Here is a 24,544-nt window from a genome sequence, read left to right as displayed (position 1 = left end):
AATAAAAGTGTTTGAAAGAGTGATTAGGAATCAAATTTCTAGTTTTATGGAAAACAATGAATTGCACAATCCAGGACAACATGGATTTAGAGCGGGAAGATCCTGTCTGTCACAGTTACTCAACCACTATGACAAAATCACATAAGCCCTAGAAGAAAAGCAAAATGCAGATGTTGTATACACAGACTTTGCAAAGGCGTTCGACAAATGTGACCATGGGGTGATAGCTCACAAAATGAGGTCAATGGGAATAACTGGAAAAGTAGGATGCTGGATACTCAATTTCCTGTCGAACAGAACACAAAGAGTAACAGTCAATCAGATAAAATCGAGTCCAAGCGATGTTAAAAGCTCTGTACCTCAAGGTACAGTCCTTACACCGCTACTGTTCCTTATTCTCATATCTGATATAGACAAAAACACACGTCATAGCTTCGTGTCGTCCTTTGCAGATGACACAAAAATCAGCATGAAAATTACCTCTGCTGAAGACATTGAAAAACTACAAGCAGATGTCAACAAAGTTTTTGATTGGGCAGCAGAAAATAACATGATGTTTAACAGTGATAAATTTCAGGTACTCAGGTACGGCAAAAATGAGGATCTGAAACATAATACAGGGTACAAAACACAATCGAATCTTCCCATAGTAGAAAAACAGCATGTCAAGGATTTGGGAATAATGATGTCCGACGATCTAACGTTTAGGGAGCATAACCAAGCAAATATCGCGTCAGCCAGAAAAATGATCGGATGGATTACGAGAACTTTCAAATCCAGGGATCCCATCACAATGGTTGTACTCTTCAAGTCACTTGTGCTGTCCCGTCTCGAGTACTGCTCAGTACTCACTTCCCCCTTCAGAGCAGGGGAGATTGCTGAAATAGAGGGAATACAGAGAACATATACGGCACGCATAGACGAGATAAAACACCTAAATTATTGGGATCGTCTCAAAGCTCTCCAAATGTACTCTCTAGAAAGGAGACGAGAGAGATACCAAATAATATACACATGGAAAATACTGGAGGGTCAGGTCCCAAATCTACACAGTAAAATAACAACGTACTGGAGTGAACGATATGGAAGAAAATGCAAGATTGAACCTGTGAAGAGCAGAGGTGCCATAGGCACAATCAGAGAGCACTGTATAAACATCAGGGGTCCACGGTTGTTCAACGTACTCCCAGCGAGCATAAGAAATATTGCCGGAACAACCGTGGACATCTTCAAGAGAAATCTGGATGGTTTTCTAAGAGAAGTTCCGGATCAGCCGGGCTGTGGTGGGTACGTGGCCCTGCGGGCCGCTCCAAGCAACAGCCTGGTGGACCAAACTCTCACAAGTCGAGCCTGGCCTCGGGCCGGGCTTGGGGAGTAGAAGAACTCCCAGAACCCCATCAACCAGGTATCAACCAGGTGAGCACAAGCGACCACCTACCAATAATAATGACGCTGTCAACTAACCCCATTCAGAAACCCTCACCACCAAGACTTCAATACACTAAAACTGACTGGGAAGCGTTCAAAAGCAGTGCACAGGAAATCAGTGTCACAGATTTTAATGGAAAGGAAACATCATGCATAAACGCCGAGTTAAATACATGGATTAACACCATAGAAAAATGCATGACTGATAACATTCCCGTAGCTCACCACATAACGCTCCCACACTCCCCAGCCACTGAGGCGCTCAGGACACCGCAAACCAGATATAACAATCTTCTACAACTCATAACACAACACGGGTGGACGGATGAGCGCAAAAGACTACAAAGGGAACTTCAAGATGAGCTGCAAGATCTGTGCAAAACAGTACACCAAACAATGGGATGACCTAATTAGCAAAATCCAAGTCGACTACAGAAACCCAGGAAAGTTCTGGAAAAAAGTAAAGACCCTGATGGGAAGCTCTTCTGAGGAAACACTCTACATCATAGACGCCTCAGGAAATAAACTCTATGAGGAGAGAGAACAAGAGCAAGAATTCAGGAAATTCTGGGGAAAAATATTCAGGATAAACCGGATAGAAAATTTAAATTTTTGCCCAATTAATGAAAGGGAAATTACAACTCAAGTCGATAACAGAGCTGCAGCACTACTCCCGACGCAAACAATAGACCTTAACAACATACGCGATGACTGCCACCTTATGAAACAAATAACCATTGCGGAGGTCCATAAAACAATTATGGGTTTCAAGAACAAGGCGCCGGGCAACAGCAAGATAAATAAGATGGTATTATCCAACCTACCAGTGATTGCACTCCGTCATTACACATGTATCTTAAATGCAGCTATTGCATCTGGACTATTCCCCACATACTTCAAGAATGCCACAATAAGATTAATCCCCAAGACAGGTAAACCTCCAACCCAAACTGAAAACTACAGGCCAATTTCCCTCCTCGAAGTACCAGGTAAAATATTCGAAAAAATTATCAATCAGAGACTTGTGAAGTACATGGAAGAGGAAGGGAAGTATAACACCAGGCAGCATGGGTTTAGAAACCGCAGAGGGGCCCATACAGCTTTAGCCCTGATCTACGAGCATATAGCCAACGCAGTGTTGAAAAAAAGATCAGTGTAATATAGTGCTTAGGGACGTCTCTAAAGCCTTCGACAAAGTGTGGCACACAGGCCTAAAATATAAGATATCTGAACTAGGGCTTCCTGAGAGATTTACTGCTACTCTCTGCAGCTTTATAGACAATAGAACTGCTAGGCTTAATATCGGCAGCTACTTGGGTGACGTAATAGAACTGAAAAGTGGAGTACCACAAGGAAGCTGCCTCTCCCCCACTCTATTCAACATATATACAGCTGACCTACCCCAACCCCAACATGGAGAATACATCACATACGCTGACGATGTTACCCAAATAATATGCCAACCGGGCCCATCAAAGCCGCTACTAGCCGACAAGACCAAGGCAGCAATTGAACTCATAAACAACTTTGAGAAGCAATGGAAAATTAGCACCAACAAACAAAAGTTCCAGATAATACATATTGCGAAAAGAAACCCGGACCCCATCATCCTTGATAACCAGCCGATCCAATATGCGGAGGTAGGCAGAATACTGGGACTTATGATAAATAGAACAGGGATACAAATTCATGTAAGGGACCGACTAAACAAAGCCAAAGCAGCATTAGGAAAACTGAGAAGATTCCGCAGCCTCAGTACTAACATTCAGATCCACCTATATAAGGCTCTAGTTCGGCCGCATCTAGAATATCCCCCAGTACCACTACACACCATAAAGAAAACTAACATGCAGAAAATGCAAGCAGTACAAAATAAGGCGCTCAAGAGAGCAGCAAAACACCGTCCACCATATGATCAGACAATCCAGGAGCTCCATGAACTCCTGAACATACAGCCACTAAACATCAGACTGCAGCACCAAGCCATCAGGGTGTGGAACACCATCGAAATGTTAGAGGACCCAATGTTAGAAACATTGCTCCAAGATGAGACGCCCCTCTCCCACAGCTGGTGGCCCAAGATGAGACGCCCCGCTCCCACAGCTGGTGGCCCAAGATGAGACGCCCCGCTCCCACAGCTGGTGGCCCAAGATGAGACGCCCCGCTCCCACAGCTGGTGGCCCAAGATGAGACGCCCCGCTCCCACAGCTGGTGGCCCAAGATGAGACGCCCCGCTCCCACAGCTGGTGGCCCAAGATGAGACGCCCCGCTCCCACAGCTGGTGGCCCAAGATGAGACGCCCCGCTCCCACAGCTGGTGGCCCAAGATGAGACGCCCCGCTCCCACAGCTGGTGGCCCAAGATGAGACGCCCCGCTCCCACAGCTGGTGGCCCAAGATGAGACGCCCCGCTCCCACAGCTGGTGGCCCAAGATGAGACGCCCCGCTCCCACAGCTGGTGGCCCAAGATGAGACGCCCTGCTCCCACAGCTGGTGGCCCAAGAGGAAACGCCCCGCTCCCACAGCTGGTGGCCCAAGAGCCTCGATTCTCTGGACGAAAACCCCGCCCCACAGTATATAATCCCCAGATGAGTTATATATGTGTATATATGAACAGTTCATATATGTGTATGTATGAACAACTCGATAAATAATATGTATGTATGAACAACTCGATAAATAATAATAATAAAACAAAGAGCCTTAAACAGAACAACATGTGTGGAAGCATCAGGGAGTGTGTATATATGAATGCTACACAGTATTCATCTATGGACATCCATATATGGTGAAACACATGTGAAGAACCTCACACACACTCACAGCTCCCTGACAAGAGGGAGCCAGCTTAGCTTAGCTGCCAACACCCACACATCGTGTCAGCAAGGCGGACAGCCCGCCTGCTTTCATACCTCTCACTGTATTTCCCACTTCTATACTTCCCTTCACCTATGCCTCTCCTTCCTCTTTACCCCCCCCCCAAAAAAAAGGGGGGGGAGGGGCAGATGCTAGCACATGGGCAGGGGGGGAGGGGCAGAGGCAAGTACATGGGCAGGGGAGGGGAGGGGCAGAGGCAAGCACATAGGCAGGGGGAGGGGCAGAGGCTAGCACATGGGCAGGGGGAGGGGCAGAGGCAAGCACATGGGCAGGGGAGGGGAGGGGCAGAGGCAAGTACATGGGCAGGGGAGGGTAGGGGCAGAGGCTAGCACATGGGCAGGGGAGGGGAGGGGCAGAGGCTAGCACATGGGCAGGGGGAGGGGCAGAGGCAAGCACATGGGCAGGGGAGGGGAGGGGCAGAGGCAAGTACATGGGCAGGGGAGGGGCAGAGGCAAGCACATGGGCAGGGGGGAGGGGCAGAGGCTAGCACATGGGCAGGGGGAGGGGCAGAGGCAAGCACATGGGCAGGGGGGAGGGGCAGAGGCTAGCACATGGGCAGGGGGGAGGGGCAGAGGGGAGCAGGAAGTCTGGGCAAGAGAGAGGGGACAACTAGGAAGAGGAGACATGAAAGAGGAGACAGCAAGAGCCGGATAAGATTCAATGAAGAAGAGAGGAGAGGAGGTTAAGGAGCAGCACCATGAGAGGAACCAGTTGAAGCAAATGAGAGGGAAGGCAACCACCACGAAGCCCACTATCACACTCCCTCCCACGTGTACACACACGCACACACGCACGCACGCACGCGCACACACGCACACACGCACGCACGCACGCACGCGCACGCACGCACGCGCGCGCGCACACACACACACACACACACACACACACACACACACACACACACACGAGCTTTAAGAAGACCAGGACAAACGAAGGAATGGACCAATAAATGGTTGTTAAAGTTTAACCCAAACAAATGTAATGTAATGAAAATAGGTGTAGGGAGCAGGAGGCCAGATGCAGAGTATCATTTGACAGATGAAATTCTTTAAGAATCCGAGGGAGAGAAAGACCTGGGGGATGATATCACGCCATACCTGTCCCCTGAAGCCCATATCAAGAGGATAACGTCAGCGGCATATTCCTGGTTGGTCAACATAAGAACGGCCTATAGAAACTTGTGTAATGAATCACTCAGAAGTTTGTATACCACTTATGTCAGACTAATACTGGACTATGCAGCTCCAGCATGGAGTCCACATCTCGTCAAGCATAAGACTAAACTGGAGAAGGTTCAAAGGTTTGCCATCAGACTAGTACCGGAACTGAGGGGTATGAGCTACAAAGAGAGACTTTGGGAATTAAACCTCACACGTCGCTGGAAGACAGAAGAGTTAGAAGGGACATGATCACCACATACAAGATTCTCGAATTGATAGGGTAGATAGACATTATTTAACACAAGAGGCACACGCTCTAGGGGACACAGATGGAAATCGAGTGCCTAAAATGAGCCATAGACACATTAGAAAGAATTTGATTAGTATCAGATTAGTTGACAAATGGACTGATTTAGGAAGTGATGTGGGGAAGGCAGACTCCATACACAGTTTCAGGTGTAGATATGAGAGAGCCCAATTGGCTCAGGAACCTGTACACCAGTTGATTGACAGTTGAGAGGCGGGACCAAAGGGCTTGAGCTCAACCCCCGCAAGCACAATTAGGTGAGTACAACTAGGTGAGTGTACACAGGCAATTAGAAACAAGAAAGAGAAAGCAGTTAATGAGAGAGTGAAGCAGAGTAATGAGCGCGACGATGACAAGGAACCCCAGAAGACAGGAAGAGTAGTAACAGAGGGACTCCTCGAGGACCACACGCCTTCACACCACGCGAGGCTCCCAGTGTGAACGACTAGAGCTGCAGGAGACCGTGAGATGTGGGAATGTTGACCGAGCGACGACTGAGGTGGTGATGTATCACACCACACTGGCCCACATACCCACGGTGTGAATCGACCTGTATTGCTAGAGTTTACCAATGTAAAGGCAGTTGACAGCACAGTTGAAAGGCACAAAGATGTGCTAAGGTGGTCAGGGAATTACTATAATGTTTATATAGAATCATTCATGACAAAGCAGGAGCAGCAGGAACATACATCACAGAGACAGGGAGGGGGAGTAGTACTCCTAATAAAGCGGAAATGGAAGTTTGAAGACCTGGGAAATCGGGTTACCAATGAGAGCACAAGCTTTATACATGGAACTCTGACAGCAGATGGGAGGAAGATTGTTATCTTGGTAATCTACAATCCCCCTCCAAACAGTAGAAGACCCAGGCAGGAGTATGATGACAACAAGGCATGCATAGATGAACTGCAGAAGGCAGCAACACTAGCCCACAGAATGAGAGCGAAGCTGCTGGTCATAAGGGACATAAAGCATGGAGATAAACTGGAGTTCAAGGAATCCCCATAGAGGGGACGAAACGTGGGGAGCAAAGTTAGTAGATATTATAGACAGGAATTTCCTAACGTAACATGTGAAGGAAGAAAAGGGAATGAGGAGGAAATGCACCGAGTCTATTAGACCTGATTTTCACCCAGACCGAAGAAGACATTGAGAATTTGGAGCACGAAATACCTCTAGGAGGCCAGCGACCATTGTGTCCTAGTCTTTGACTACATGATGGAATTCAAACTTGTGACCAAGGGACAAGAGGTCTGGGAAAGGAGAGTTGACTGCAGGAAAGGGGACTAAAGGAGGATAACGGACTATCTGGGAGAAATGCAGTGGGAGGAAGAAATTAGAGGAAAAACAGTCCAAGATATGATGGACCTAGTCGTAAGGAAATGCCAGGAGACCGAAGAGAGATTTATACCAACAGTAAAGGAAAAAATAAGAGGGAATATAATAACCCATGGTTTAATAGACAGTGTCAGGAAGCAAAAATGGCCAGCAGGCAGGAGTGGAGGAAGTACAGAAGACAAAGGACAGAGGACAACAGGATCGGATGCAACAGAGCTAGTAACGATTGCATTAACATAAGACGAACATAAGAAAGGGACTATGAGAACGATATTGCGATCAAAGTGAAAAAACAACCTAAGTTACTACACAGCCAATTAAGAAGAAAAATGTCGGTGAACGACCAAGTGACAAGACTAAGGAAAACGAGGGGGGGGGCATATACTGAAAGTGACAAGGAAATCTGCGAGGCACTGAATGCCAGTTTCCATGGAGTGTTCACTACCGAGCCTGAGCAGCTCCCATTGTTAGAAGGGATTACTCTAGATGAAAGACTATCAGATATAGAAGTGACAGAAGGGGAGGTAATGAAACAGTTGACAACACTGGATGCAACTAAAGCAGTTGGACCAGACAAAGTATGACCGTGGATACTAAAAGAAGCAGAGAAGGCCCTCAGCGTGCCTCTGGCAATGATCTTTAATGAGTCACTTATGATGGGAGAATTGCTCAACTGCTGGAAGAAGGCAAATGTCGTACCGATCTTCAAGAAAGGCGATAGGGAGGAGGCACTTAACTATAGACCTGTATCACTGACAAGCATCCCCTGTAAAATACTGGAAAGAATAATTAGGCTACGGCTGGTTGCACACCTGGAGAACGTTAGATTTGTGAACAAACATCAACATGGGTTCTGGAAAGGGAAATCGTGCCTAACAAACCTTTCGGAATTCTATGATAAAATAACGAGGATAAGACAGGACAGAGATGGTTGGGCAGACTGCATATTTCTGGACTGCCGAAAAGCCTTTGATACAGTACCGCACATGAGACTGCTGTTCAAACTCGAGAGGCAGAGGGGGGGAGGTTCTAGCATGGAAAAGGAACTACCTAACAGGAAGGAACCAAAGAGTTACGGTAAGGGGCGAGAAGTCGGACTGGCGAACAGTAACGAGTGAAGTACCTCAAGAATCGGTGCTGGGACCAATTCTATTTCTAGTAGATGTTAACGACATGTTTACAGGAGTAGACTCCTACATGTCGATGTTCGCAAATGATGCAAAGTTGATGAGAAGAGCTGTGACAGATGAGGATTGCAGGATCCTCCAAGAGGACTTGTACAGGTTGCAGAGATGGTCAGAGAAATAGCTACTGGAGTTCAACACGAGCAAATGTAAAGTTATGGAAATGGGACTAGGAGATAGGAGACCAAAGGGACAGTACACAATGAAGAGGAACTGCCTGCCTGTGACGACGCGAGAAAGAGACCTGAGTGTGGACGTAACATCTATCTCTTGAAACACACACAAATAGGATAACGACAGTAGTGTACTCTGCACTGGCAAAAGTTAGAACATCATTCAGAAACCTAAGTAAGGAGGCATTTAGGGCGCTTTACACTGCCTACGTGAGGCCAGTCTTAGAGTATGCCGCCTCATCATGGAGTCCCCATCTGAAGAAGCATATAAGGAAACTGGAAAAGGTTCAGAGGTTTGCAACGAGACTCATCCCAGAGTTACGAGGGATGGGGTATGAGGAGTGCCTGAGGGAACTGTACCTTACGACACTAGAAAGAAGAATGGAGAGGGGGGACATGATAGGCACGTATAAAATACTCAGTGGGATTGACAGAGTGGACATAGACGAAATGTTCACACGGAATAGTGAAGAACTAGGAGACATGGGTGGAAGCTGGAAACTCAGATGAGTCACAGATGTTAGGAAGTTTTCTTTTAGCGTGAAAGTAGTGAGCAAATGGAATGCACTTATGGAACAGGTTGTGGAAGCAAATACTACTCATAAATTTAAAACTAGGTATGATAGGGAAATAGGACCATAGTCATTGCTGTAAACAACCGATGCTCGAAAGGCGGGATCCAAGAGTCAATGCTCGATCCTGCAGGCACAATTAGGTGAGTACAGAGATTTAGTAACAGCAGATCCCGGCAGAGACTGGCAGGCACACGACCTCACTACCACCTGCACCCTCCCTCCCTCCCCCCCCCAACCATAACCCACTCTACCACTTTCCCAGACCCTCTATTACCGACGCCCAGCAGGATAAATAAGATGGTATTAAGGGGCTGTATTAAGCTTTTTTTAAATGTTTAATGTTGACCAAACTTTTTTTTACTAGTTGTATATAAGAAAGGCTGCAACCGTTCTACGTTTCAGTATCGCACCCTAACTAGGAGAGTTATTTTTTTTCCAACGAATTTTACACATTTTCAATAATCTTCACAACCACAAGTTCCAAAAAAATAATTTCTATGACTCATATCATATTAGCATATAATAAAGAATTTCTATTAAAAGGATTATCCAAAATATGTTTAGTTTTACTAATACAAGTAGTCAAAGTTCACCAAAAATATATGCCAATATTTCATGTTTGAAATTTTTTAAAATCAATAAATGAACTTTGGAAACAAGTGTTTAATACAGTTTGTAGACACGTAAACTCTACACATAAGGTGTAAATTTCATGTAAATTGAAAAAAATGAAAGATGAAGTAATTTTATGTTACTCGACAATAGATAAGATCAAACATTCTGCCACCTGTGGTTGAAGTTTACTTCAACCAATTTCCTCCAAAATTTGCATCCTTACAGATAGGCATACGTTCTGTAAGGTGTACAAGTTTTATGCAAATCCGCTGATAAAAAATAAAAAAAAATTTTTTATATTTTTTTGGCATAAAACTAAATATTAAAATACTTTATTATATGCTATTGTGATAGCTTAGTCATGATTTCAGTTGAAACTTTTGTTTGACGATTTTTGACCATTTTGGAAAATTTGACAATTCAATATTTTTTTCTCCCTTCTATTTATGCTACGATGCTGATACTCCGACCAGTTGAACCAAATTTTATATACAACTAGTCAAAAAAGTTTGATTGAAATTGAACTAGTTTTCATTTATAGCATATTTTCGTAATATGCTATGAATCGAACCCATACTGCCAGGAGCACTCTGCTGGCGTACAGGATCCCTTAACCGCTCGACCAACATGACCGGCGGATATGGGCCCAGCCGCCATGGGCCACGAGCTGCAGGTATGCAGCTTGTGGCCCATGGCGGCTGTCCCATGTGTGTTGACTATTTGTCGTCGTCTGGGTCCCGGATGATCACTACAGTTCCGTCAAAATTTTATAACGTAACTACTGCAGATATTATATCACAGATATATCACGTTCAATAGAATTAGTTACTTAATTATAAGTGACTCACCATGATTTTTGGGATCACCTTCGCTATAACTGGTATGTAACTATTATAAAGCCAATTAATAAGAATAGACTAGATACTAGACAAACTGGATACAGGGTCCACTCGTAATTGAAGGCCGCAGCAGCTGTAGAGCGCTGTAACGGCACCAGGGATCTCGAATATAAGCGTGGCTGCTCAGTTTGCTGCCTCACGAGAACCGTTCTAGATAAACAATGGATTTTCTTCCTTCCCCGGGCCTGGACACGTTACTAGTCACGCCACTAATTTCTGCCTATTTATTAGCGAGGACAGCAAGGAGTTATTTTACGCATTATTTTATCAGTTCCAATCAGAGAAAACAGTTTTTTACTGTTTGTAATGCTGGACTGGAAGTTCCCATGAAAATAAATTACATTTCATTTATAATAGTTTATGGTATGACTTATTTCCGATTGACTCGACTAGTCACGTCGGGTATATTTCGATTCGGGGAGAAAGTTGCTTAGTTCTATCAACACTTCACTTAAGTTCAATCTAATATAATACTTTTAAAGTATAATTAAATTGTAGACTTGAAGGATTAAGAATTTTGGAGAAATAAGTCATGTCACCAATGTTGGCTGTTGGCTTCCATGCTTTCCAGGGAGCTTCTATACATTTCCCCACTGGAAAATTAATGCAGTTAGTATGGTTAATTTTCTGACATTATGAATTTAGCTTGTTGTATCAATCAGGTTAGTAATTAGGGTGTCAGAAATTTCCGACATAATTCCGGGGGAAGAGAAACAATGGTCACAGTTCACTGTTTAGTACTGACGTACACTGATACTCACCCTTGAAATTATAAACTCAAGGTTGGGTTAGTAATAGCTGTACGTCTGTTCGTACAGTACGGATGTCCCGTATTAGAGTGGCAGATGTTGGAAACCAAAGTTATTTCACTGTCCTGCTAACTCGGATATTTCTGTTTTATTAAATTCCAACCTAAGTATTATTTTATTCGGAGAATTAAATATTCAATCATTAAAATCAAAGTCGACTGAGATCGCAGTTGCATCAGTGACCTTGGTCGCTGTGACTTGTGTGTTAGACTACTGTTCACTGGTTTACTACTGAAGACCCATGAGTTTAACTTCAACTTTAAATGAAGAAATCTCTAGAATTGTTCAAGGTTATAGTATTGCTTGACTTTGCTTTTGCACTGTCGTGCAGCAGTTCATTCCACAAGAGTTAACTTAGAGGAATGTTTCTTTCTGGAGTGTCAAGTATATTTAGAATTTGAGTGGCCTCATGGCCTGCTAATGCCAGAGGAACCAATTTTTCTAGCGTTTTAAGAGTGGTTGTGCCTTGACACTTCACCCTCACTTTTCTTAACACTCCCTGGTGGTCCGGATGTACAGAGACGATTTTACCTATAGGCCACTGATCGTGGTGCGCCACTGTTCACCATGACAATATCACTTGGGTTTAAGTACATTTTATTGTATGGGCTGCCTGTTCCATGGTGATACTATGAGCAGTTACTCTAAGAGTCCATACGTCCGTCCACCGTCCTACCACCCTTGAGGTGTGTTTGTAACTCTGGACCAAGTCACTCCCTCCGACATGTGAAGGGTGCGACCATGAGTCCAGGGGGCAATGGAAAAGGGGGGAGGGGAGCAGAACAGAAGCATGAGAGATCAAGGTGTGTATGTCAAAGCATGGATGGGTGGGCTGGCTGTATAGGTCTGGTCATTCTCAGGTAAGATTTTTTTTTTTTATGAAGAAGGAGAGGCATAGGTGAAGGGAAATATAGAAGTGGGAAATACAGTGAGAGGTATGAAAGCAGGCAGGCTGTCCGCCTTGCTGACACGATGTGTGGGTGTTGGCAGCTAAGCTAAGCTGGCTTGGCTCTTTGGTCCCGCCTCTCAACTGTCAATCAACTGGTGTACAGATTCCTGAGCCTACTGGGCTCTATCGTATCTACATTTAAAACTGTGTATGGAGTCAGCCTCCACCCTCTTGTCAGGGAGCTGTGAGTGTGTGAGAGGTTCTTCACATGTGTTTCACCATATATGGATGTCCATAGATGAATATTGTGTAGCATTCATATATACACACTCCGATGCTTCCACACATGTTGTTCTGTTTAAATAATAATACAATAAATAGCTTTATTGATTTATATATGTGTACGTATACATATTCACATATACATATATCAGTTGTTATATACATACATATATATATACGTATACATGCATACATATATTCAGCATACACACACACAAACGCAGTTTTTTCAAAGTATTGGGGGGGGGGGGGGAGTTCTGGTCAGTATTTCATCTGGGAATTATGTACTGTGGGACGGGGTTTTCATCTAGTGAATCGAGGCTCTAGGACCACCAGCAGTGGAAGCGGGGCGTCTCATCTTGGGCCACCAGCAGTGGAAGCGGGGCGTCTCATCTTGGGCCACCAGCAGTGGGAGCGGGGCGTCTCATCTTGGGCCACCAGCAGTGGGAGCGGGGCGTCTCATCTTGGGCCACCAGCAGTGGGAGCGGGGCGTCTCATCTTGGGCCACCAGCAGTGGGAGCGGGGCGTCTCATCTTGGGCCACCAGCAGTGGGAGCGGGGCGTCTCATCTTGGGCCACCAGCAGTGGGAGCGGGGCGTCTCATCTTGGGCCACCAGCAGTGGGAGCGGGGCGTCTCATCTTGGGCCACCAGCAGTGGGAGCGGGGCGTCTCATCTTGGGCCACCAGCAGTGGGAGCGGGGCGTCTCATCTTGGGCCACCAGCAGTGGGAGCGGGGCGTCTCATCTTGGGCCACCAGCAGTGGGAGCGGGGCGTCTCATCTTGGGCCACCAGCAGTGGGAGCGGGGCGTCTCATCTTGGGCCACCAGCAGTGGGAGCGGGGCGTCTCATCTTGGGCCACCAGCAGTGGGAGCGGGGCGTCTCATCTTGGGCCACCAGCAGTGGGAGCGGGGCGTCTCATCTTGGGCCACCAGCAGTGGGAGCGGGGCGTCTCATCTTGGGCCACCAGCAGTGGGAGCGGGGCGTCTCATCTTGGGCCACCAGCAGTGGGAGCGGGGCGTCTCATCTTGGGCCACCAGCAGTGGGAGCGGGGCGTCTCATCTTGGGCCACCAGCAGTGGGAGCGGGGCGTCTCATCTTGGGCCACCAGCAGTGGGAGCGGGGCGTCTCATCTTGGGCCACCAGCAGTGGGAGCGGGGCGTCTCATCTTGGGCCACCAGCAGTGGGAGCGGGGCGTCTCATCTTGGGCCACCAGCAGTGGGAGCGGGGCGTCTCATCTTGGGCCACCAGCAGTGGGAGCGGGGCGTCTCATCTTGGGCCACCAGCAGTGGGAGCGGGGCGTCTCATCTTGGGCCACCAGCAGTGGGAGCGGGGCGTCTCATCTTGGGCCACCAGCTGTGGGAGCGGGGCGTCTCATCTTGGGCCACCAGCTGTGGGAGCGGGGCGTCTCATCTTGGGCCACCAGCTGTGGGAGCGGGGCGTCTCATCTTGGGCCACCAGCTGTGGGAGCGGGGCGTCTCATCTTGGGCCACCAGCTGTGGGAGCGGGGCGTCTCATCTTGGGCCACCAGCTGTGGGAGCGGGGCGTCTCATCTTGGGCCACCAGCTGTGGGAGCGGGGCGTCTCATCTTGGGCCACCAGCTGTGGGAGCGGGGCGTCTCATCTTGGGCCACCAGCTGTGGGAGCGGGGCGTCTCATCTTGGGCCACCAGCTGTGGGAGCGGGGCGTCTCATCTTGGAGTAATCTTTCTAACATTGGGTCCTCTAACATTTCGATGGTGTTCCACACCCTGATGGCTTGGTGCTGTAGTCTGATGTTTAGTGGCTGTATGTTCAGGAGTTCATGGAGCTCCTGGATTGTCTGACCATATGGTGGACGGTGTTTTGCTGCTCTCCTTAGCGCCTTATTTTGCACTGCTTGCAGTTTTTGCATGTTAGTTTTCTTTATGGTGTGTAGTGGTACTGGGGGATACTCTAGATGCGGCAGAACTAGAGCCTTATATAGGTGGATTTGTATGTTTGTACTAGGGCTTCGGAATCTCCTCAGTTTTCCTAGGGCTGCTTTGGCTTTGTTTAGTCTGTTCTGTACGTGAATTTTTATCCCTGTTCTATTGATCATGAGTCCCAGTATTCTGCCTACCTCTGCATATTGGATCGGGCGGTTGTCAAGGATAATGGAGTCTGGATTTCTTGTTTGCAATGTGTATTCTCTGGAACTTTTGTTGGTGCTAATTTTCCATTGCTTCTTAAAGTTGTTTATGAATTCAATTGCTGCCTTGGTCTTGTCGGCTAGTAGCGGCTTTGATGGTCCCGGTTGGCATATTTGGGTAATATCGTCAGCGTATGTGATGTATTCTCCATGTTGGGGTTGGGGTAGGTCAGCTGTATTCAATGTATTATTCAATGGTCAGCATTGAATACAGTGGGGGAGAGGCAGCTTCCTTGTGGTACTCCACTTTTCAGTTCTAATAAGTCACCCAAGTAGCTGCCGATATTTAGCCTAGCAGTTCTGTTGTCTATAAAGCTGCAGAGAGTAGCAGTAAATCTCTGTGGGAGTCCTAGCTCAGATATCTTATTTTTTTTAGGCCTGTGTGGCAAACTTTGTCAAAGGCTTTCGAAACGTCTCTAAGCACTATATTACACTGATCTTTTTTCGACACTGCGTTGACTATATGCTGGTAGATCAGGGCTATAGCTGTATGGGCCCCTCTGCGGTTTCTAAACCCATGCTGCCTGGTGTTATACTTCCCTTCCTCTTCCATGTACTTCACAAGTCTCTGGTTTATTAATTTTTCGAATATTTTGCGTTGTACTTCGAGGAGGGAAATTGGTCTGTAATTTTCAGTTTGATTAGAGGTTTACCTGGCTTGGGGATTAACCTGAATGTGGCATTATTGAAGTATGTGTGGATAATGTGAGGAATAGTCCAGATGCAAGAGCTGCATTTACTATACATGTGTATTGATGGAGTGCAATCACTGGTTAATTTAACCCTATGGCCACTTATACTCATGTTAAACCCTTCTAGACAGATAAGGCTATTTGAATATTCAAAATATTATCAGTAGTTTCGTTAACTCAACATTATTACAATTTTTGTATCAATCGAGAATTATCGATAGACAGACAACCGCTGAATAACCCCCCCCCCAAAGATATGTGTAATGGGTAACACCCAGCAGAATTCCAGAATTTTAATAGTCCACTTGATATCACTAATTACTTTTAGTGACTACCTGCTGGGAAATTCCCCACACATGGAGTCCCCACCTGAAGAAACACACAAGGAAACTGGAAAAGGTTCAGAAGTTTGCGATGAGGCTCGTTCCAATTACGAGGGACGGGGTATGAAGAGCGCCTGAAGGAACTGAACCTGACGATACTAGAAAAAAAGAAGGGGGGAGGTCTAGGGGAAGATATGATAGAAACATAAAATACTAAGAGGAGACTGACAGTGGAAATATATGAAATGTTCACAGTAAATACTAACATAACAAGATGACATGGGTGTGTTATACTCAAATTCTGTCAGTTGAAATGCAACCAATCACAGGCAAGTAGGCCTCTGACGTCATGCCAGACAGAGGAGCATCAAGCCATGCTCCCAGCAGCCTCAGTTCTCTCTCAGACCCAGAGTAAGGTGGACCTCGGTTGGCCAGATATATACCTTGTTGTCTCGGTCAATAAATATATACAGAAGCGACTACTGTGTCTACATTCAACCCAAACAAAGCAAATGAATACTGGTAGCAGCAGTGGGACCCAGAAATTTTTTTCTGGAAACTAAAATTCAAGTACCCAGCATCGCCGTGTGTTTCATAGTACCGCCGCCACCACCGCCATCAGCCGCCTCCACAAGCCGCCATCCTGCCACCCACACATCAAATATTGTGCCAGACCGGGGTCCTGCAATCAACCACTACTCCAGGCCAACGGTTCAGAAGTAAGGGTCAATATTTTCCTGTGAGAACGCGCACTCATCAGTGAGGAGGAAGGAAGCTTCCCGCGCCAGCCATTTTTGAATCTCGCGCCACCACATGGGAACCTGCATCACCACCACCACCCAAGCTGACAGTATCAAGCTTCGTGAGGGTGCAAGCTACTGCAATCGTCGTCAGCCATCGTCGCAAGTATCAACTGATTATTCCATCGTCGCAATATTGTCGTCGTCAGAATTTATCTTCGCGCTTCCAGCGTCAACAGTGTGGGGTCCCCGAGTCTAGCGCCACCGCCGCCAGGAGCGCTGCCATCGCACCAGTTTGTAAACACGCCTCACATGGGCCTCTTTAGATCTTCACGACGCTCCTCCTACTTTGGCTACTGGTGATCCTCACGAATTACAACCCTGAGATAAGTAATTGCTAGTTGAGAACAACATGCCAAGTGCTAAAAAGTGACTTATGTAATAATTCCCATAATATCCTGTGAATTAACCATTCAGTGACTTGTTAAATATTGGAGCTGGTTCAGTACTCCACTCCCCACAGTTTTCTTGTGTGATTTCAACATTCCTGCTTCTTACAGTAATTTCATTGAATTTTAATTGTTCTCCTAGAGTGTTATTTGTAAATTCAAATTCCAGTGAAGTAAGAAATCCTTGTTTTAGTAGCAGTTAAGGATTTGTGCAATATAATTTTTTTTTAATTCCTCCAGGCCTAAAATTGAAATTTATTCCTTCAACATTGCATATTATAATTTTTTACCATAGCAGTTATATACATTCCTGTGTTCAGTTTATGTGCTACATACATATTTCTTGCATTGCCACTTGTTGTGTTGAATCTTTTTAATGAAATTTTGCAATTGCACTTCCAGTTTTTATATTCTCAATTGCTGTGCTTAGTCTGGTTTAATTAATTTACATACATCTAATTCCAGTCATTTTTTAATGAAAGATTGCTAAATTTAATTTACAATTTCTTGTTCTTAATTATTTTCTTGCCTAGCCCAATTTAATAATTTTTATTTCTGCCATTTTTTTTTTTACTTTAGCCAAGTTGATATTTTTTTGAGTGTTTATTTTTGTGTATACTATTTCTGATGCCAGGTGCACTTAATTATAATCTGCGTTCAAACATTACTTCCACGGCTGTGACAATGCCTACCACTGTTGAAACCCCTTCAGAATCAACGGGAACAGTTGCTCGTCCCAATGGCCAGAGATCAGCTCAGGAAATGGCTATTCCTCTTTTTGCTGGGGAATCACGCTTATTAGAATCATGGTTTAGTAAGGTTGAAGCGAAAACTGTTGCACGTTTTTCTAAGCCTACTGATGCCGAATACTTAGCAATTGCACGGTCAGCTGTAGACACAACCAAAGGTGATGCACGTTTTGTTGTTGATGAGAAAGCCATTGTTAGCCTCCAGTCATGGTCTGATTTTAAGGATTTCTTTCGCCGTCGCTTTGTTAATAAAGGAGACCTCGACCCGTATAGGTTAGTCAAGAAAATTGCCAATGCCACCATGCAGCCTGGTGAATCGTTAAATGCGTTTACTAGCCGTCTCGATCAGTATCTGTATGCCTTAGTTTCTGCTATGAATAATTCGACTTGGTTAGATAAAAACAATAATCTGTCCCCTGAGGCAATGGCCAAAATGATAGCATTTGGTACTTTAATGCATTTTGCCCCCGAGCATACTAAACCAATCGTTGAGCAACAAAATTTTGGTGTTAAACATGAAATTGGTGAAGTGTTTGAGGCTATTAACAATGCCGCCGATAAACTAGCTCCCCGAAGTGCTCAACTGTTGCCACCCTCTGATACTGTAAATGTAGTAACAAGCTCTCAGCATCCTCCCACGAATTCTCAAAACTCTTGGTCGCAGAAGCGTACCCATGCTCGTAGCCCCCAGTCAAATTCGCCGCCTCATAAATTGCCGAAACGCCATAGTCCACAACCATCCACTCCCTCATGTTGGCATTGTGGTAAGAGTAACCACCTCGCAAGGGACTGTTGGTCCGCCCCTAGATCATCACCTCCTAGACAATTCTCTCGGTCCCCGCGTCAATCTAATCATTCTAGGCTACCATATTGCAAATACCATAAACAAGTTGGTCACCACACTGCGGATTGTAGAGCTAGGCAAAGGACATCTCCACCTCGTAACTCCCATGGTCAGTCTTGGCGAGGCTCACAGCGTCCAAGACATTATCAGAACTCTCGTAATTACAACTCCCAGCCCAGCTATAATGCAACTTCAAATTATAATGCTCAGTCACAGAATGCTGGAGCTCAGAATGTTCACTCCATGTCGTCGGGAAACCCCCAAGGCCATCCGCTAACCAATTCAAGCTAGCCAATCCTAGTGCCCTCCCTGTGTATTCAGTAGCTACCCAAAATAGATTTGGACACTTGACAGAGGAGGACACTGACTCTAGACCAGTTGTAGATGTTGACGGATCCACAGTAAATTTGACACAAACAAGACACAGATATCCCAGACAACATAAGTCAAAAATAGTAACTTGTCCAGTCTCAAGTGATGGTCCCTTGTCTCAGCCATTGTACATGGTAGAGTTTTAAAAGTTTTTCTTGACTCGGGTGCAAAAATTAATATTGTCAAGCCCTCAGCTCTTAGAGACATTGAGAGTAAGCACCCTACTATTTTAAAACAGTCACACATACCTTTTCTAAGTGGTATTTCAGGAAATAAAGTAAAAGTTCAGGGTGAAATTGACCTCCCACTCAAGTTCAATGATGTCACATTGTCTATAACATGTTTAGTTGTTGACATTATTCATTTTCCTGGAGACATTCCCTTAGGTCTGTACACCATGATTGATGAAAATATTGCATTGTTTCCCCATCGTTGGAACATAAGTATTAAAGACCACGTCATACCCTTGTGTAGCATGTATCGACAGGGCCATGAGTTCAACCTTCAATCAGATTACGTTAATTTTGTTGACACCCGCCTTGCTAGCGTTGGTTTGTCAGATCATTGTCATGGTAGCATACCCGAGAAAACAGGCACTCGATTGAAGCATAGTAGTTGTGCAGTTGTTAAGGAGAATGAGTATCGGGACTTTCTGGAAGGGGATGCCCTAACGGATTCTCGTTGTCTCGCTCGCCTGGCAGCTTCCATCTCTGAAGTCAGTGGTTCCATGGCTACTGACACTGTGCTACACCCTCATTCTCTCACCAGAATAAGAGTTAAGGTTCAGGGAGTGCCTGAGTTGTCGGATGTGATTGCGGAAAGTGAAACATGTAAAGTGAATGGTACATTTGTTGAACCCTCCTGGCACACAGTGCAGGATGGTACTGTCACATTATTTATCGCAAACACAAGTAATGCCGATATCCATCTCCAGTCTGGTACCCATGTTGTAGATTTTGCCCATTACTCGTTACCGGTGCGAGTTGTGGATGATGTCTCCATGGATCATACTGTTTGTACACTTACACCAGGAGAACAGGGATCTCAGCCAGAGGTGCAAGCGCAACACCTCAGTCCTACTGATTTTCCTGACTCTGTGGCTCAGCTTTTGGAAATTTTGAACAAGAATAGAGCTGTTGTTGCTCTACCAGGAGAAAAATTAGGTCTCACTCCTCTTATTACACATAAAATTCCCCTTGAACAAGGAACTACGCCTATTTATGTACCAGCTTACCGTCTTCCCCATTCTCAGAGAGCAGAAGCAGATAGACTTGTAGAGGAAATGTTACAGAGTGATGTAATTGAATCGAGTAATTCGCCATGGAACGCTCCATTGATTCTTGTACCAAAGCGAGATGGGACTTTGAGACCTGTAATCGATTATCGCAAGCTTAACAGAGTAACAATACATGATCGTTTCCCACTTCCAGTTCTAAATGATTTGTTGCAAAGTATTGGTCGAAACAAAGTATTCTCAATGTTAGATTTGTTGCAGGGATTCTGGCAAATCCCCCCTTGATGAGGAAAGTAAACAATTGACAGCCTTTAGTACTCCCAATGGTCATTTTCATTTCAAAAGAATGCCGTTTGGTTTGCGTAGTAGTCCAATAACTTTTTCACGGCTCATGACAAATCTATTTCGTAGATTGATAGGAAGTACGCTTCTAGTTTACCTTGATGATCTCATAATCATGTCGCAAGATGTTCAGACTCATTTCCAGAACCTTGAGAAAGTACTTGCAAAGCTCGCTGAAGCTAATTTAAAAATAAAACTTGCAAAATGTTCATTTTTAAAGCAAAAGATTAATTTCCTAGGTCATACAGTTACACCTTCAGGTATTACATTGAATGAATAAAAAATTATTGCTGCCCGTGATTTTCCAACACCTCGTACCGCAGAAGCCGTAAGACAGTTCACAGGTCTTGTAGGATTTTATCGTTCATTTATTGCTGGATTCTCTATTATAGCCGCTCCGCTTTACAAGTTGCAAAGAAAAGATGAACCCTTTGTTTGGGGAGAGGCCCAGGATCAGTCATTCAAAAAACTCAAGTCAGCCTTGATTTCGTCACCTGTCCTTAGGTACCCAGATTTTTCTAAACCTTTTAAGTTGGTTACAGATGCTAGTGACATAGGTTTAGGTGCTGCATTACTTCAAACAGAAGGTCACAGAGATCACGCAATAGCTTATGCTAGCCACACATTATCTAAAGAAGAGAAAAATTATAGTGCAACAGAACGAGAAGCCTTGGCAGTTGTCTGGGCACTTAAACATTTCAAGGATACAATTTATAATTACCCAGTTCATGTTCTTACAGATCACCAACCATTAATTCCCTTGTTCAAAAATAAGAATCCAGTTGGAAAGTTTGCTATATATTTGCTCACAATTCAAGAATTCAATCCCACATTTGGATATATTCCAGGAAAGCAAAATGTTGTAGCTGATGCGTTTTCTCGACACGTAGCTGCGATTCAGTTAAATTACCCAGCATTAGATGCTACAGTAGTAGAAACGGAACAAAGACAAGACCCCATATGGGCACCCGTCATTAAATTTTTGACTAAGCAAGACACTCGCCCGATTCATAAACCGCCAGTACCATTGAAAGAACTAGTTATGTTGGACAATTTACTGTGTAGAGTAGTAAAGCTAGGGACAGCCCCGAGGAAATGTTGTCAGTTAGTTGTTCCAGCTGTCTTGGTACCAACTGTGTTAAAAATTATCCATGATGCTCCTGCAAGTGCACATCCAGGAAAGGATCGTACACTCCAACAAGGTCGATTGAAGTATTTTTGGCCAAAAACGGCTAAGGAGATTGCTCATTATGTTGACAGATGTTTAACTTGTTTACAGCACAAGGGACATGTTTCAGGACCTAATCCAATTCAGGTGTACCCAGCAACTAAAGCTCCTTGGGAACGAATATCGATGGATTTATTGACAAATTTTGCGGAAACAGAGAAAGGGAACAAACATTTGCTTGTAATGGTCGATAATTTTTCACGGTTTTGCAAACTAGTTCCTATCCCGAACAAAACAGCAGAAACCATAGCCAGCGCATTCCATGACCAAATAATTTGTAGATATAGTATGCCTAAAGTAATCCTTTCAGATAATGGTCCAGAATTCAGTAATAGTATTCTAACTAGCTTGTGTGATTTATATAACATCAAAAAATGTAGCATCATGCCTTATCATCCAGCAAGTAATGGACTAGCCGAACGTACTAACAGGAAAGTGTTAGATGCCTTGAGAGTCACGTTGAATTTTGATAACAATTGGGATGATTTTATACCCTTAATTCAGTGTGCTATAAATTCTTCAATTAATGTTTCTACAGGTGACACACCTCACGCTATTCTTTATGGTACAGATAAGATCCTCCCTAATGAATTGATTAACGTACCTCCTACTCCCTTATATAACGTAGATGATTTTGTTCAAGTGAAGCGTAGACAGATGCAACTAGCATTCAAGAAAATACGAGAACAACTGTCCAAAGCTACAGCCGAGTTCACTCGAGCAAGGAATGAACGAGCTAAACCCAGTAAAATAACTATTGGATCTGTAGTAATGATACTTAACCAACACAGGTCTGGTCCTATGTATAAGTTAACTAAGAAATTTTTGGGTCCATATAAGGTAATCGAGCTTATTAAAGGTAACAAATACAGACTTAAGAACTTGTTAACAGGAGAGTATATAAATGAACATTTAGACCACATGAAGTTAGCTAAAATGACTTGACGAGACTGATGAGGAAGATGACAATGAACTTACCCAGACAGATACTCCTACTCGGACACCACCTTCTGTGGTTGACAGACCACTGGATGTTCAGCAACCCCATACTAGCAATTATAATCTTAGATCTAGACCTCTCGTTTCAACCGTGCACTCACCACATGTCCATTGGCTAGATGTTAACGAGGATATCTCTCAAGATGATAGTTTGTCACATGAAGTTTCATCTGTTCCGGACCTTCAGTCAGAGCCAGAGTTGTATAGTGCTCTGGATGAGCTAGGTGTAGATATCCGCAGAATTTATAATTGAATGCACTCTGCAGTTATTCTGTTTGTTTTTAAAAAAAAAAAAAAAAAAATTCATTTGCAGTATTTCTACCACATGTATCTTATTATTACCATTATATATAATGTATAGTTTTTCTCAACTTTATTTTGTTATAAATTAGATGCCATTGTTAAGTCTACTACCATTTGTATTTTTACAGTGCTTGTCATAAGAGTTATTATTGTTCTAGCAACCACATTGAGGCCAGTGAATCCTGACTGCTATCACGCAGATGTTAGTCTTCTTGATCCAGGTCTTGTATATAGCTTGTAAATATATTGTACATTGGTCTTGTAAATATATTGTATATTTCAGAGAAAAAAAAAAAAAAAAAAAAAAAAAAAAAAAAAATCATTATCTATCTTGAAATTCATTTGTGGTTGTTAGGTCAGAACTTTGTTCCATTAATGTAATAATTGTTTAATTTTGTATGGTTTTCAAGCACATGCCATTGACACATGTTAATAATTTTGTTTAGGCAATACCTTGAGTTGTATTGTTCATATCTGATCAGTAGACATACACATGTTCTTAATACTCTGGTTTAATCAAAGCTTGTTACCATGATTTTCACCTATTATGATGAATTTTTTTTTGGTGCATATATGCCGAGTTGTTAGTATTACGCACACCTGATCTTCTTTCAATGTTTTATTATGCAAATTTCACATTTAAGCCATTATTGAATGCCACCGAGGTCCTTTCAGTATCATTGTAACTATATAGCTAGCCAGAGCTTGTCGACAAGGGTCGTCGACTTGGTAGCGTGTCCGAGCGGTGTTATACTCAAATTCTGTCAGTTGAAATGTAACCAATCACAGGCAAGTAGGCCTCTGACGTCATGCCAGACAGAGGAGCATCAAGCCATGCTCCCAGCAGCCTCAGTTCTCTCTCAGACCCAGAGTAAGGTGGACCTCGGTTGGCCAGATATATACCTTGTTGTCTCGGTCAATAAATATATACAGAAGCGACTACTGTGTCTACATTCTACCCGAACAAGGCAAACGAATAGGTGGAAGCTGGAAACTCAGACGAGTTAGAGAGATTTTAGGAAGTTTTCTTTTAACATGGTGGTGGAAAAAAATGGAATGAACTTAAGAGGCAGGTTGTGGATGTAAATTCTATTCATAATTTTAAAACTAGATGATAGGGAAATAGGACAGGAGTCATTACTATGAACCGATGGCTACAAAGGCGGGGTCCAAGAGTCAATGTTCAATCCTGCAGGCACAGATAGGTGAATACACACACACACACACACACACTTGAAATCCATAGACTGGGAAGCATATGAAGCTAAAACATTAGATTTTTGGACCTGTAAATTTGTAGACCTCATCCTGGAAACATTCTTGTAGCAACATGTTAAACAAGCTACGAGGATGAGGGAAGGGGACGTTCCCTCCATGCTAGATTTGATATTTACCAGGAAGGAGGAAGAAATATTTGACATTCAGTACCTTCCTCCCTTGGGTAAAAGTGACCATGTCTTTTTGGGAATAATGCGTTATAATCTGGAAGAAAATAAGAAGGTTGATGCAATTGAAAAACCTGACTTTAGGAGAGGACATTATGGCAACCTTAGAAATTTTTTTAGTGAGTAT

The 24,544-nt window shown here is 44.2% G+C and overlaps 1 protein-coding gene across 2 annotated transcripts in view; it reads right to left on the bottom strand.

Annotated features, from left to right (window-relative positions):
- The window catches only part of uex (metal transporter uex), a 674,542-nt gene that overhangs the window by 484,126 nt on the left and 165,872 nt on the right, over window positions 1-24,544 (bottom strand). The window lies entirely within an intron of this gene.

Source organism: Procambarus clarkii, chromosome 19 (assembly GCF_040958095.1).
Source record: "Procambarus clarkii isolate CNS0578487 chromosome 19, FALCON_Pclarkii_2.0, whole genome shotgun sequence".
NCBI classification, from domain to species: Eukaryota; Metazoa; Arthropoda; class Malacostraca; order Decapoda; family Cambaridae; genus Procambarus; species Procambarus clarkii.
This window is presented reverse-complemented; position numbering and strand designations above follow the sequence as displayed.